General features: G+C 51.1%; 1 non-coding gene and 1 pseudogene across 1 annotated transcript; one reads left to right on the top strand and one right to left on the bottom strand.

Annotated features, from left to right (window-relative positions):
• Positions 1-6,306: 6,306 nt before the first annotated feature.
• Positions 6,307-6,417, top strand: LOC119468031 (annotated as a pseudogene).
• A 1,359-nt stretch (positions 6,418-7,776) lies between these two features.
• On the bottom strand, positions 7,777-7,894 carry LOC119468029. Its single transcript, XR_005196661.1, has one exon. It is a non-coding gene; the product is annotated as a U5 spliceosomal RNA (small nuclear RNA).
• Between the last annotated feature and the right edge of the window lie 4,954 nt (positions 7,895-12,848).

Genomic DNA, 12,848 nt, shown 5'->3' with positions numbered 1-12,848 from the left:
TTTTTTTGAGATGGAGTCTCATTCTGTTGCCCAGGCTGGAGTGCAGTAGGGCAACCTCAGCTTACTGCAATCTCTTCCTCCCAGGTTCAAGCAATTCTCCTGCCTCACTCAGCCTCCCGAGCAGCTGGGATTACAGGCGTGAGAGATGCCATCACACCCGGCTAATTTTTGTATTTTTGGAAGAGACGGGGTTTTACCATGCTGGCCAGGCTGGTCTGGAACGCCACACCTCAGGTGATCTGCCTGCCTCTGCCTCCCAAAGTGCTGGGATTACAGGTGTGAGCCACCGCGCCCAGCCTCTCAGCTACCTTGACACCTGCCATTTGGGCAGCAGCCAGCTCTGCATAGGTGTGAGTGTGCCGGCAGCATCAGCGTCAGCCACTCTCTCTGTCATCTTTTGGAAGCTGCCATCATTTGGGCATATGTCGCCTTGAAGCATGTGAATGGTAACACTGCTTGGGGTCACCCTTCAAATTGTTCACCCGTGAACAGTTCTGAGACACATTTTATTCTGCTGCTCAGAAGGTACTACGGTTTGGATATGGTTTGTTGAAATGTGGTCCTCAGTGTGGCAGTGTTGGGAGGTTGGGCTTTGTGGGAGGTGTTTGGGTCAGGAGGGTGGATCCCTCCTCAATGCCCTGGTCCCCTCTCAGGAGTGAGTTGAGTTCTTCCTCTTGTGGGAATGGATTAGTTCCCAAGAGAGCAGGTTGTTATAAAACCAGGAAGCCCCTCGGGTTTTGCCTCTTCACTTGTGTCTTCAACCTTCTTCACCATGCTATGAGGCCGCAAAGAAGCCAGGCAGATACTGGCACCATGCCTTCGAACTTCTCAGCCCGCAGAACTGTGAGCTAAGTAAACTTTTCTTTATACATTACCCAGCCCCAGGTATTCTGTTACAGCAACATGCCATGAACTAAAGCAGAAGGTCCCCATAGGATCCAGCCCCAGGTAGGAGACCGAGGCTAAGACACTACCCAAGACGCCTATGGCTCCTCTGGAGGACTTCTCCAGGAGGAATTGGGATTCTCCGTGGGCACTGACATGGGCTGAATTGTGTCCCCTTCTCAAATTTCTTTCTTTTTTTTTTTTTTTTTTTGTGAGACAGAGTCTCTGTTACCCAGGCTGGAGTGCAGTGGCACAATCTCAGCTTACTGCAAACTCTGCCTCCCGGGTTCAAGTGATTCTACTGCCTCAGCCTCCTGAGTAGCTGGGATTACAGGCATGTGCCACCATACCTGGCTAATTTTTATATTTTTAGTACAGATAGGGTTTCTTCATGTTGGTTAGCCTGGTCTCGAACTCCTGATCTCGTGATCTGCCTGCCTCAGTCTCCCAAAGTGCTGGAATTACAGGCGTGAGCTACTGCGCCCAGCTTGTCCTCAAATTTCTATGTTGAAATTCTTTTTTTGAGATAGGGTCTCACTCTGTCACCCAGGCTGGAGTGCAGTGACGTGAACATGGCTCACTGCAGCCTCCACCTCCTGGGTTCAGGCAATCCTCCTGTCTCAGCCTCCCAAGTAGCTGCTGGGACTACAGGTTTGCACTCTACATCTGGCCAGTTTTTGTGTTTTTTGTAGAGATGGGGTTTTGCCAAGTTGCCCAGGCTGGTTTCAAACTCCTGAGCTCAAGTGATCCACCTGCCTCAGTCTCCCAGAGTGCTGGGATTACAGGTGTGAGCCACCATGCCCTGCCTCTGTGTTGATGTCCTAACTTCCAATCTGCTAGAATCAGGAGGTGGGGCTTTTGGGGGGTTCTTAGGTCATGAGGGTAGAGCCCTCATGAATGGGATTAGTGCCCTTCTAAGGGGGACCCCGGAGAGCTGCCTCACCCTCTTTCTGCCATGTGAGAATGCAATGAGAAGACAGCAGTCTGCAGCTGGAAAGAGGGGCCCCACTAGAACCCAACCATGCTGGCACCCTGATTTCAGACTTCAGCCCCAGAACTGTGAGAAATCAATTTCTGCTGTTTTGAAGCTGCCTGGTCTGTGGTATATTGTTAGAGCAGCCAGAGCTGACTAAGACGGGCATATTCTTCTAGAGGAGAAATGGAACTTTCTCTGGGTGATAACAAACCAAGAATACAGAGAGTCATAGGACCATGGATAAGGCTTTTTTTTTTTGAGACAAGGTCTCGCCCCATCACCCAGGCTGGAGTGCAGTGGCACAATCACAGCTCACTGCGGCCTCAACCTCATGGGCTCAAGCAATCCTCCCTCCTCAGCCTCCTGAGTAGTTGGGACTATAGGCACATGCTACCATGCCTGGTTAATTTTTTTGTGTATTTTGTAGAGACGAGTTTTCACCAGGATGGTCTCAAACTCCTGAGCTCAAGCAAGCCACCCACCTCAGCCTCCCAAAGTGCTGGGATTACAGGCATGAGCTGCCGTGCCTGGTCAAATAAATCTTTTAGGCTATTTTTGGTGTAGGAGCTTTTGGATCGTGGTGCAGGTGGATCGCTTGAGCTCAGTTTGAAACCAGCCTGGGCAACTTGGCAAAACCCCATCTCTACAAAAACCAGCTTCTGGCCGGGCGCAGTGGCTCACACCTATAATCCCAGCACTTTGGGAGACTGAGGCGGGAGGACCAGCCTCAGTGATATAGTGAGGCCTTGTCTCTACGGAAAATTTTATAAATTAGTTGAGCATGGTGGTGGCGTGCACCTGTGATTCCAGTTACTTGGGAGGCTAAGGTGGGAGGATCACTTGAGCCCGGGAGGCAGAGGTTGCAGTGAGCCAAGATTGTACCACTGTACTCCGCTATGTGACAGAGTGAGATACTATTTTAAAAAAACCCCAAAAACCCACAAAACCAAAAACTGGTTAAACAAAAGGAAGAGTATTGGTTCACATAACAGTGTAGCTTAGTTAGAGCTTCAGGAACAGTTTGATCCAGGACTAAGTGACTTAGGGATGTTATTAGTATGTCTTAGCTCTGTTTCCCATAGATTGGCTTCCATCCTCAGTCTGGCTACCCTTATGGTAACAAAAATGGCCACAATTATCACAAGCTTGATGCCCTCCTAGCATGAAACCCAGTGGAATCCAAGTCCTCGTGTTCCTATCCAAAAAGCTGAGACTCACCTCTGCACAGCACAGCCTTGAGTCAATCACTGTGGCCAGGGTGAAGGGGATATGCTAATTAGGGTAGGCTGATCAGGCCATCTCAGAGCTGGGGTAGCATCAGCCTCCAACCACTGAGCAGACACTAATGGGAGAGGAGCAGCTTCCCAGAGGAACTTGTGAGAGCTCTTACCATGGATGAGGGAGAACAGGTGCTTGGCAGCACAGTACAGACCTCCAGGATTCCTGCAAGGTGAGTGTCAGTCCTGTTTTCCAGATGGGGAAAGTGAGGCTCCCAGATGACAAGCCATCAAGCCAAAGTCATAATCTGTGGAGTCAGGAAGGCGTCCCCAAGTCTGTCCAGCTCCAAAACTAGATGCTCCCACTATTAGCCCAAGTGATGGCAGACACATTTTGGAAATAGCCACCTGCCTATGTTTCCCGAAGCAGCATCAATGCCTGCCAGGCTGGGACGTTTTTCCTTTTCATCCGAAGAATCTCTGGGCAAGGCAGGCTTGAGAAGCCTCTGAAGGACAGGTGGGACATTGGTGGACGGCACTTACTCCCAGGCTCATTTACCTGGTGTGGCGAGCTCAGCCCTGGCGTGAGACCGAATCCTCTCTAGGACTTTTTTTTTTTTTTTTTGATACGGAGTCTCAGTCTGTTGCCCAGGCTGGAGGGCAGTGGTGCCATCTTGGCTAACTGCAACTCCCACCTCCCAGGTTCAAGTGATTCTCCTGCCACAGCCTCCCAAGTAGCTGGGACTACAGGTGGGCACCACCATGCCCAGCTAATTTTTGTATTTTTTAGTAGACGTGGGGTTTCATTATGTTGGCCAGACTGGAGGAATCTTTTTTGACTAGAACACAAAGGGGAACAACACAGGCATACCTCAGCGAATGCAGCCTGCAGGAGAGACAGAGAGATGAGAAACGATGATAACTGCAGTCAGCGTGTGGGACTATGGAGCTAGGACATCCAACCTCCCCTTGAAAGTCAGAGAGGGCTACCTGGAGGAAGCTGAAGCCTCCAATTTGGAACCTGAAGGATGACGGGAGTCAGCCAAGCTAAACGGTGGAGAGCCCGAGTGAATGAATGCACAGAGGTGGGTGGGTATAAGGAAGCCAGGGAGCCTCTATTTTGAGACAGAGTCTCTCTCTGTTTCCCAGGCTGGAGTGCAGTGGTGCAAACATGGCTCACTGCAGCCTCGACCTCTTGGGCTCAAGTGATCCTCCCACGTCAGCCTCCTGAGTAGCTGAGACTACAAGTTGCATGCCACCACACCCAGCTAATTTTTAAAAAATGTTCTGTAGAGACGGGGCCTCACCATGTTGCCCAGGCTGGCCTCAAACTCCTAACTCAAGTGATCTTCCCGCCTCAGCCTCCCAAAGTGTTGGATTACAAGTGTGAGCCACTGTGCCCACATCACTGACCTCTTAGGACAAACGGTGGGCTCTGGCCTTAATTCATGGCAACAATGACATTAGAGATCATCATTCCTCCTATGGACGTATCCCTTCTTCTCCCTGATTACTGCCATAATTTTAGCCAATCTATACCTTCCCTGAAAACCAAAGAACGATTTGTCACCATGTTTTACAAAGTACAAACTGAGCCCCGGTGAAAAAGAGTGACTTGCTAAAGGTCAAAGAGAGGTCACTCATGGAAGTCATTACCTCTGCTAACACCTTGTGATGACTAATATGAAGTGTCAACTTGGCCGAGCGCGGTGGCTCACGCCTGTAATCCTAGCACTTTGGGAGGCTGAGTCAGGTGGATCACCTGAGGTGAAGAGTTTGAGACCAGCCTGGCCAACACAGTGAAACCCCGTCTCTACTAAAAATACAAAAAATTAGCCAAGCATGGTGGTGGGTGCCTGTAATCCCAGCTACTTGGGAGGCTGAGGCAGGAGAATCACTTGAACCTGGGAGACCAACGTTGCAGGGAGCTGAGATCATGCCACCGCACTCCAGCCTGGGCAACAAGAGTGAAACCATCTCAGAAAAAGTGTCAATTTGATTGCTTTGAAGGGTACAAAGTATTGTTTTGGGGGTGTATCTGGGTGTTTCTGGGTGTTGCCAGAAGAGTTTAACATTTGAGTCAGTGGACCGGGACCGGAAGCCCCCCTGCAATCGGCTGCCAGCACAGTTGGAAAAAGCAGGCAGAAGAGGATGGAAGAAGCCGACTTGCTGAGTCCCCGGGCTTCATCTTTCTCCGGTTCCGGACGCTTCCTGCCCTTGAACATCAGACTCAAAGTTCTTCGGCTTTTGGACTCTTGGGTTTACACCAGTGGTTTGCTGGGGGCTCTCAGGCCTTGGCCACAGACTGCAGGCTGCACTGCCGGCTTCCCTACTTTTGAGGTTTTGGGACTGGGACTGAGCACCACTGGCTTCCTTGCTCCTCAACTTGCAGACAGCCTATATGATGGGACTTCACCTTGTGATTGTGTGTCAATTCTCCTTAATAGACTTCCTTTCACATATACGTAGACCCCATTAGTCTGTCCCTCTAGAGAACCCGAACACACACGCGGAGGGGAGCACTGAAAACCCGGGGCAGGGATCAGCGTGACTGCTCCGTGGCCGTCCCGGGAGACGGCAGCAAGGGGCAGGCGAGCTCGTGAGAAAGGCTGGGGCTTCTCTCAGAGTAAAAGCTTGGAAAGAGGCAACTACACGGCATTCCCAGGGGCCGGGCGCAGTGGCGCACGCCTGTATCCCAGCTACCTGGGAGGCTGAGGCAGGAGACTCGCTTGCACCCCGAAGGCGGAGGTTGCAGTGAGCCGGGATCGCACCACTGCACTCCAGCCTGGGAGGTAAGAGCGAGACTCCACCACAAAAACAAACAAAACCTTTTTCTTGTTATGTAAGCCATAAATACATACACATACTATGTGCCCACAAACATTAAAAATCCAACATTTAAGACAAAACAAAAACAACAGAAAACCTTTTTCTGAGGAGTCCCTAGGCTTCACCAGTTGGCCCAAACTGGAGCTTGAGTGCTGAGACTTTATTTGCATACCCACAATGCATTGCACACAAAATACTATTCGTCTTTAAAATTACTTTCCCCCTTTTCTCCTTTAACCTATCGTTCCTGAAACCGAGATTGCTATTCCAGAATTAACTGAAGAAAAGGAAATCGTCTGAAGAAAAAGGCAGAAGTCAGCATCTGTTTTGGACGGAAAGAAAGTTACCATTACCCTGTTGGGAGTGGCAATTATCTGAGAACTGAGTGCCTAATTAAGTACGTTTTGGTTTCTCTTCAGATCGTGTAGATTTTTCGCCTTTTGCGGGAGATTTCGGTGGCGAGGAACGACTGTGAGTCTGATTTTTTGAGGTCTTGTTTTCTAGGAGGGCTTGAGTGTTTTAAAGTTAGAAGAGGTAGGAGTGTCACTGAGCGGCTCAATAAACTAAACAATCACAAATAATACCGAGCTCTCATTAAAGAAAGTGTTTCTCTCTAGCGTTTAGCACCACCAGAACTTTTTTGTGGGGCCTTGGAGAAAAGGAAAGTTACTACTGGCTTGACTGTCTGGGTTTGGAGCCGCTGGGACGGGGCTGACTGTGGGCGATTGCCTGAGGAGCTGAGCCTGGGGTCAGGGTTTTTTGTTTTGTTTTGTTTTGCTTTTTTGAGACAGAGTATCGCTCTGGCAGTGCAGTAGGGCAATCTCGGCTAACTGCAACCTCCGCCTTCCTGGTCCAAACGATTCTCCCGCATCAGCCTCCCAAGTAGCTGGGATTACAAGCGTGAAGCCACTACGCCAGGCTAATTTTTGTATTTTTAGTAGAGACGGGGTTTCACCATATTGGTCAGGCCGGTCTCGAACTCCTGACCTCAGGTGATCCAACCGCCTCGGCTTCCCAAAGTGCTGGGGTTACAGGCGTGAGTCACCGAGCCCGGTCTTGGGTCAGAATAATTTGCGACGGATTTCCTCCCTCCTTTACCGGGGCAGAGACCCTCTAGTTTTCCTGTCCCTTACTCAACCTCTCAGATCCCCTAGAATCTCCCAGCATTAGCGAGGCTCACACCTACCTGGAAGCATGACTACATTTCCCAGTCTCCCTTGCGGTCGAGACCTAGCCTGCTGGAAAGACTGGTTGGAAAATTCATTTCGTCTTGAGTTTACCCTAACCGGTTGGGTCTGGGGATGACGAGCTGCGCGCCCGGCCCCGCTCCTCCAGGTAGGGATAACTGGGTGGGCAGAAGCGCCCTCGGAGCAGCCTTCTTCGATTCTACATGAAGAAGCCGGCAGGAGCAGCGGGGAAGCTCACCCGAGTCCTTGCTTTATTTGATGGGATAGTCCAGCTGTCCCCAGCCTTACTGGCACAAGGGACCCAGTTCGTAGAAAATTTTTCTAAGGGTGGGGGAAGGTTGGTGGAGGATGTGGACTATTTCAGGCTAAAACTGTCCACCTCAAATCATCAGGCATTGGATTTCCATAAGGAGCGCGCACCTGGATCTCTCGCGTGCGCAGTTCGCAATAGGGAAAATCTAATGCCCTACTGACCTGACAGGGGGTGGAGCTCGGTCAGGCTACTAACGTTCGCCTGTCGGGCGGTACTGTGGATCAGAACTTGGGGACTAGAGAATCCCAGGCACAGCAACAATAGCGAACCTCGAAAAAAGCAAAGCAGCTGATATGTTAACTTTGTTGCAGCCATAATTTCCACAAAACATAAGTATCAAGTCAAATCTATTATTAAACCATCGAAATAAGCTTTGCTAAAAAGCAAAGCCTCAAAAAATTAGTTTAAAACTCAGAGTTGTTCCTCTCCACGGAAATCTTTAGTAAAAGGCGAAAGATTTATACGATCTGAAGAGAAACCAGAGTATGATGATCGTCGCTCGGCACTCAGTTCTCGGGTAACGGCTACTCCTAAAGGGCTAATGGTAACGTTCTTTCCATCCAAAAGAGATATTGCCTTCTGCCTTTTTCGTCAGACAATTTTGGGTCAGCAACCTTGTTTTGAGGAAAGATAGGTTAAAGGAAAAAGAGGAACGTAATTTTAAAGACGAAAATTATTTTTGTGTGCAATGCATTGTGGGTATGCAAATAAAGTCTCAGCAGTCACGCTTCAGTTTCCGGAAATACCTTAAATGGTTCATGCATTTTAGCACTGCGCCTGAGGCCACCACCGGGGGGCAGAGCGGAGCTTGGTCCTAGAAGAAAAAGTGACCTTATCTGTTGTATTTATAGTGGGCGAGCTATTAGGTCAGTGCAAAAGTAATTGCGGTTTTTGCCATTTAATTGCAAAATAAAGCTAATAAGTAAACAATTCTTTTGAACTTAAAAAAAAAGTTAAAAAGAAAATTATCTTAGCTGGATTCTGGCTCACCCTTGTAATCCTAGCACGTTGGGAGGCTGAGGCAGGCTGATGGCCTGAACCAAGGGGTTTGAGACCAGTCTGGGCAACATACCGACATCCTGCCTAAAAAAAAAAAAAAAAAAATTGTTGCGCTTCTAGCCACTCCAGACCTACTGAAGCCCTGGGGATTGGGCCCAGCCACACTGGCTGTGAACTCATCCTCCACATGATTCCGATGGAGGCTACACTGAGAACCTCTGTTGGGGAACTGTTCTGGCTGAAATATGGAGAACGAGAAGTTTGGGAGACACATTAATGGCTGAGCAGGGGAAAGCCTGGGAAAGGCTGTGATGTGAGGAGACAAAAGGCCAGGGGAGGCCCCTGGGGGATGGTGGCATAAAAGGAGGGGCAGTACAGGAGCCTGTGAAAGAGATTAGGGAAATTCAGGGAGGAGGAAAATCTGGACTGGAGACCAAACAGAAAAGGGCAGAGAGAGAAGTTTCCTGGCAGGGGGTGGTGGTTCACGCCTGTAATCCCAGCACTTTGGGAGAGAGGAAGGAAACAGTAGGTGGGGAGCTGCAGGAGACGGGGAGGGGCGGGAGGGGCAGGAGATAGGGAGGGGCGGGAGGGGCAGGAGATGGGAGGGGCGGTAGCTGGCTCTGTGGTTGCAGAAGGGAAGGAGGCGCCGAGCAGGTGCCTCCCTGCAGTGATGTGGTCCTTGGAGCCGCGGACCCCTCCCCCCCGGCCCCATTCTCTCACTCCCCTGCAGCCCCTCCTTTGCTGGCCACTCTTTCCCTCCATCTTCTCACCTGGGAAGAACCCAGGCCCCTGACTTTCTTGCGTCTGCCCTGTAGCAGCTGGACTGCTGGAAAAATCCCACAGCAAGGGAACCTCCAATACACACCTCCACTTCACCTGTTTCTCTGATTGGCTCTATGCCACCCCACCCCCACAAGATGTCCCTTCTAGGCTGAGCACGGTGGCTCAGTCCTGTAATCCTAGCACTTTGGGAGGCTGAGGCAGTTGGATCACCTGAGGTCAGGAGTTTGAGACCAGCCTGGACAACATGGCAAAACCCCGTCTCTACTAAAAATACAAAAATTAGCTGGGCATGGTGGTGTGTGGTGGTGGGTGCCTGTAATCCCAGCTACTCAGGAGGTTGAGGCATAAGAATCACTTGAACCCGGGAGGGGGAGGTTGCAGTGAGCAAGATCGCACCATTGCACTCCAGCCTGGGCGACAAGAGCAAAACTCCTTCTCAAAAAAAAAAAAAAACACAAACAACTTCTTTTAACCCTTCTCTCTCCCCAACTTCCTCCTCCGCAACTCACTGTCAGTCCATGACATCCCAAGGGCTTCCTCGAGAAACCAGATGCCCTCATCTTCCCTGCCCCAGCTCTACCAGCCGCATCTGTCTCGTTTTCTGCCTCCTCCCATGATCATTCCTCCTCTTAGACTTTGGAACCCCAACTCCACAAAGCAGCACCCTCTGTGTCCCTCCCACCGTAGTCTGAATGTTGTGGCCCCTCATACATCCACAGGCTGGAATTTAAGCTCCAAGGTGATGGTATTGACAGGTGGGGTGTCTGGGAGGTGATTGGGTCATGGATGGAATCAGTGTCCTTATGAAAGGGTTTGAGGGGGGCCGGGCGCGGTGGTTCACGCCTATAATCCCAGCACTTTGGGAGGCCGAGGCGGGTGGATCACAAGGTCAAGAGATCGAGACCGTCCTGGTCAACATGGTGAAACCCCGTCTCTACCAAAAATACAAAAATTAGCTGGGCATGGTGGTGCACACCTGTAGTCCCAGCTACTGGGGAGGCTGAGGCAGGAGAATGACTTGAACCCAGGAGACGGAGGTTGTGGTGAGCCGAGATCGCACCATTGCACTCCAGCCTGGGTAACAAGAGTGAAACTCCGTCTCAAAAAAAAAAAAAAAAAAAAAAAGGTTTGAGGGAGCGAGTTTGTCTGTTTCACCCCTCCAGTAATGTGAGGACACAGGGAAGGTGCCGTGTGTGAGGAATGGGCCTTCATTAGACAGCAAATCTGCTGTTGCCTTGATCTTGGACCTCCCAGCCTCCAGAACTGTGAGCAATAAATACATTTCTGTTGTTTATACATTATCCAGTTTAAGGTATTTTGTTTAAGGTATTTTGTTATAGCTCCTGAACTAGGACACCCCCCTACTGGCTCATCTTCTAGTCGGATAAATAGGCTTCCTCATTTCCTGACCTGAGAGAGAGAGAGAGGGGGGAAGGAAGAAAGACTCCCTAGACCTCATCACCATCAGCCACAAATCACTTTTACTTTATGTTTCTATTTTAGAAAAAAATCTGATGGCAATCTCTTTATGAAAAAGGGTCAGGCGAGGTAGCTCAGGCCTGTAATCCCAGCACTTTGGGAGGCTGAGGTGGGCAGATCACCTGAGGTCAGGAGTTCAAGACCAGCCTGGCCAACATGATGAAACCCTGTCTGTACTAAAAACACAAAAATTAGCTGGGCATGGTGGTGGGCGCCTATAGTCCCAGCTACTTGGGAGGCTGAGGCAGGAGAATCACTTGAACTCAGGAGGTGGAGGTTGCAATGAGCTGAGATCATTGGGTTTCACCATGTTGGTCAGGATGGTCTCAATCTTTTGACTTCGTGATCTGCCCATCTCAGCCTCCTAAAGTGCTGGGATTACAGGTGTGAGGCACCATACCCGACCCAACAACAGTAATTTTTATAATCAGAAGAATAAAAGAGCAATGATATTGAAAAGGGAGGGAAAGAGAGAGAGGTAAGGGGAGCCATGCAGAAAGCAGAAAAAGCTCTCAAACAGGGGCATCCAACTGCGGAGGGGTCAGAAGCTCAGAGGGAAGGTAAGGGCCCAAAAGTGGAATGGGGGGTCTTTCTGATCTTACATAACATCATATGGGCCTTTGGGGGCTACAGTTTGCAGTAGCTCTGGGGGGCACACCTCAGCCCCAAGTCCCCACCCCTATTTTCCCAGCTCTCTGCTCTCTTGCATTCTCCCTCTTCATTTCCAAGGAAGGTGGCTGCCCCTGCCAGATGCAGATGTATTGCACCGACCTCATTGTCAAGCCTCAACTAACTTGAAAGCAAAGGATAGGAGGGTGGGAAGGAACAGAGTCCCCTAGGAATGTTAGAGGCAGGGAGATGGGAAATTCTGCAGCCCAGCTGAGAGTAGGAACTTGTTGGGTTGGAGGGGATAAAGCATAAGACCAAAGTACAAATAATGATCAGATGGGTCAGCCTGTGCTGCCTGCTCAGAGGCACTACAGTGGTCCTAGAGAAAGCGCTAGAGACAATTTTAGGAGACAGCAGGAATTGATCACCCAAGGACAAAGGCTGAGTGAAGGAAGAGCGGCGAGCTCTGTGCCGGTCTGAGCCCTTGAAACAAATCCTACTTAGGGGATTGCTACGGGGCTGGGTGTCTCAGGGAGTCCAGAGCTGAGTCCTGGCCGCGACCCCCGCGGGCGCCCGCGTTTCAGCACCGCGGACAGGGGCCGACCTTGGATCCAGGTGGGTCCTCAGACCCACTAGCGGGTCTGCGGCTCCATTTCTCCCCGGACCCCTCCCTGGCCAATCTCAGCCTGGGATGTTTCCTTGGAGGCCTCCGCAGCTCCTCCATCCTGGACTCCCTGGTGCTGGTGCCGCGGCTCCCGAGCACTTGACGAGCCAACCTGGAGCGCCCTCGGGTCCCGGCAGCTAAGTAGGGGTCTGAGATCTGGGGTAGGGGCAAGAGCAGATCTAGTATCCCCCTCGGCCCCCACCACGTTTGGCTCAGCTCGGACACAGTCTTGCCCTCCGGCGATGACGCAAAGAGGAAAATGCCGAGGTGAGAGCAGGGAGGTGGCCAGAGGCACCCTAAGGAGAAGCTGGAGCCAGCGCAGGTGGGGGACATTGTCCCTCTGCGCCCAAGCACACGGACCTTCCGTAGACACCCCCTCTTCTTAAGCCCCCCCCCGCCCGACCCTGCCAGCTTCCATCACCCCAGGGTGCTGGGAGCCAGAACATGGGCCAGGGCAGCCCAGATCCCCGAGTCAGCCCTCCCGTGGCCCACCGGCTCCAGAAAATTCGGTACAGCCCCCTCATCCCAGGCGACCCCTAAATCGCTGGTAGAATTCAAGTCTCTGGCCTGAACTGTGCGTGGCTGAGCCTCCGCCCTCTGCCTCCTGCCTCTCCTTGGGGTTTCTGCAGTGCTTCCTCTAGCGCTTGGCTTCCACCTGCCTTAGGCAACTGGGCCTCCTGGAGAAGGCGGCTTTCTTTCCCTCCTCTGTGTCCCCACTCTTCGCCCCCAGGCCATCTCCCGTCCACGAGCCCCGTTAATGCTCTGCTGTTGTCCATGGATAGAGTGAGCCAAACGCAGTCCTCGGAAATTTACATCATTTCGCCTTGGCTTGGGAGTGCAGAGGATGTGACTACACTAGATTTACTTTCCTTTTTTTTTTTTTTCTTTTTTTTGATACATGGTCTGG

Source organism: Cebus imitator, unplaced genomic scaffold, assembly GCF_001604975.1.
Source record: "Cebus imitator isolate Cc_AM_T3 unplaced genomic scaffold, Cebus_imitator-1.0 Scaffold15, whole genome shotgun sequence".
NCBI lineage: Eukaryota > Metazoa > Chordata > Mammalia > Primates > Cebidae > Cebus > Cebus imitator.
Note: the sequence above shows the minus strand (reverse complement) of the source record. Positions and strands in the feature narration are given on the sequence as shown.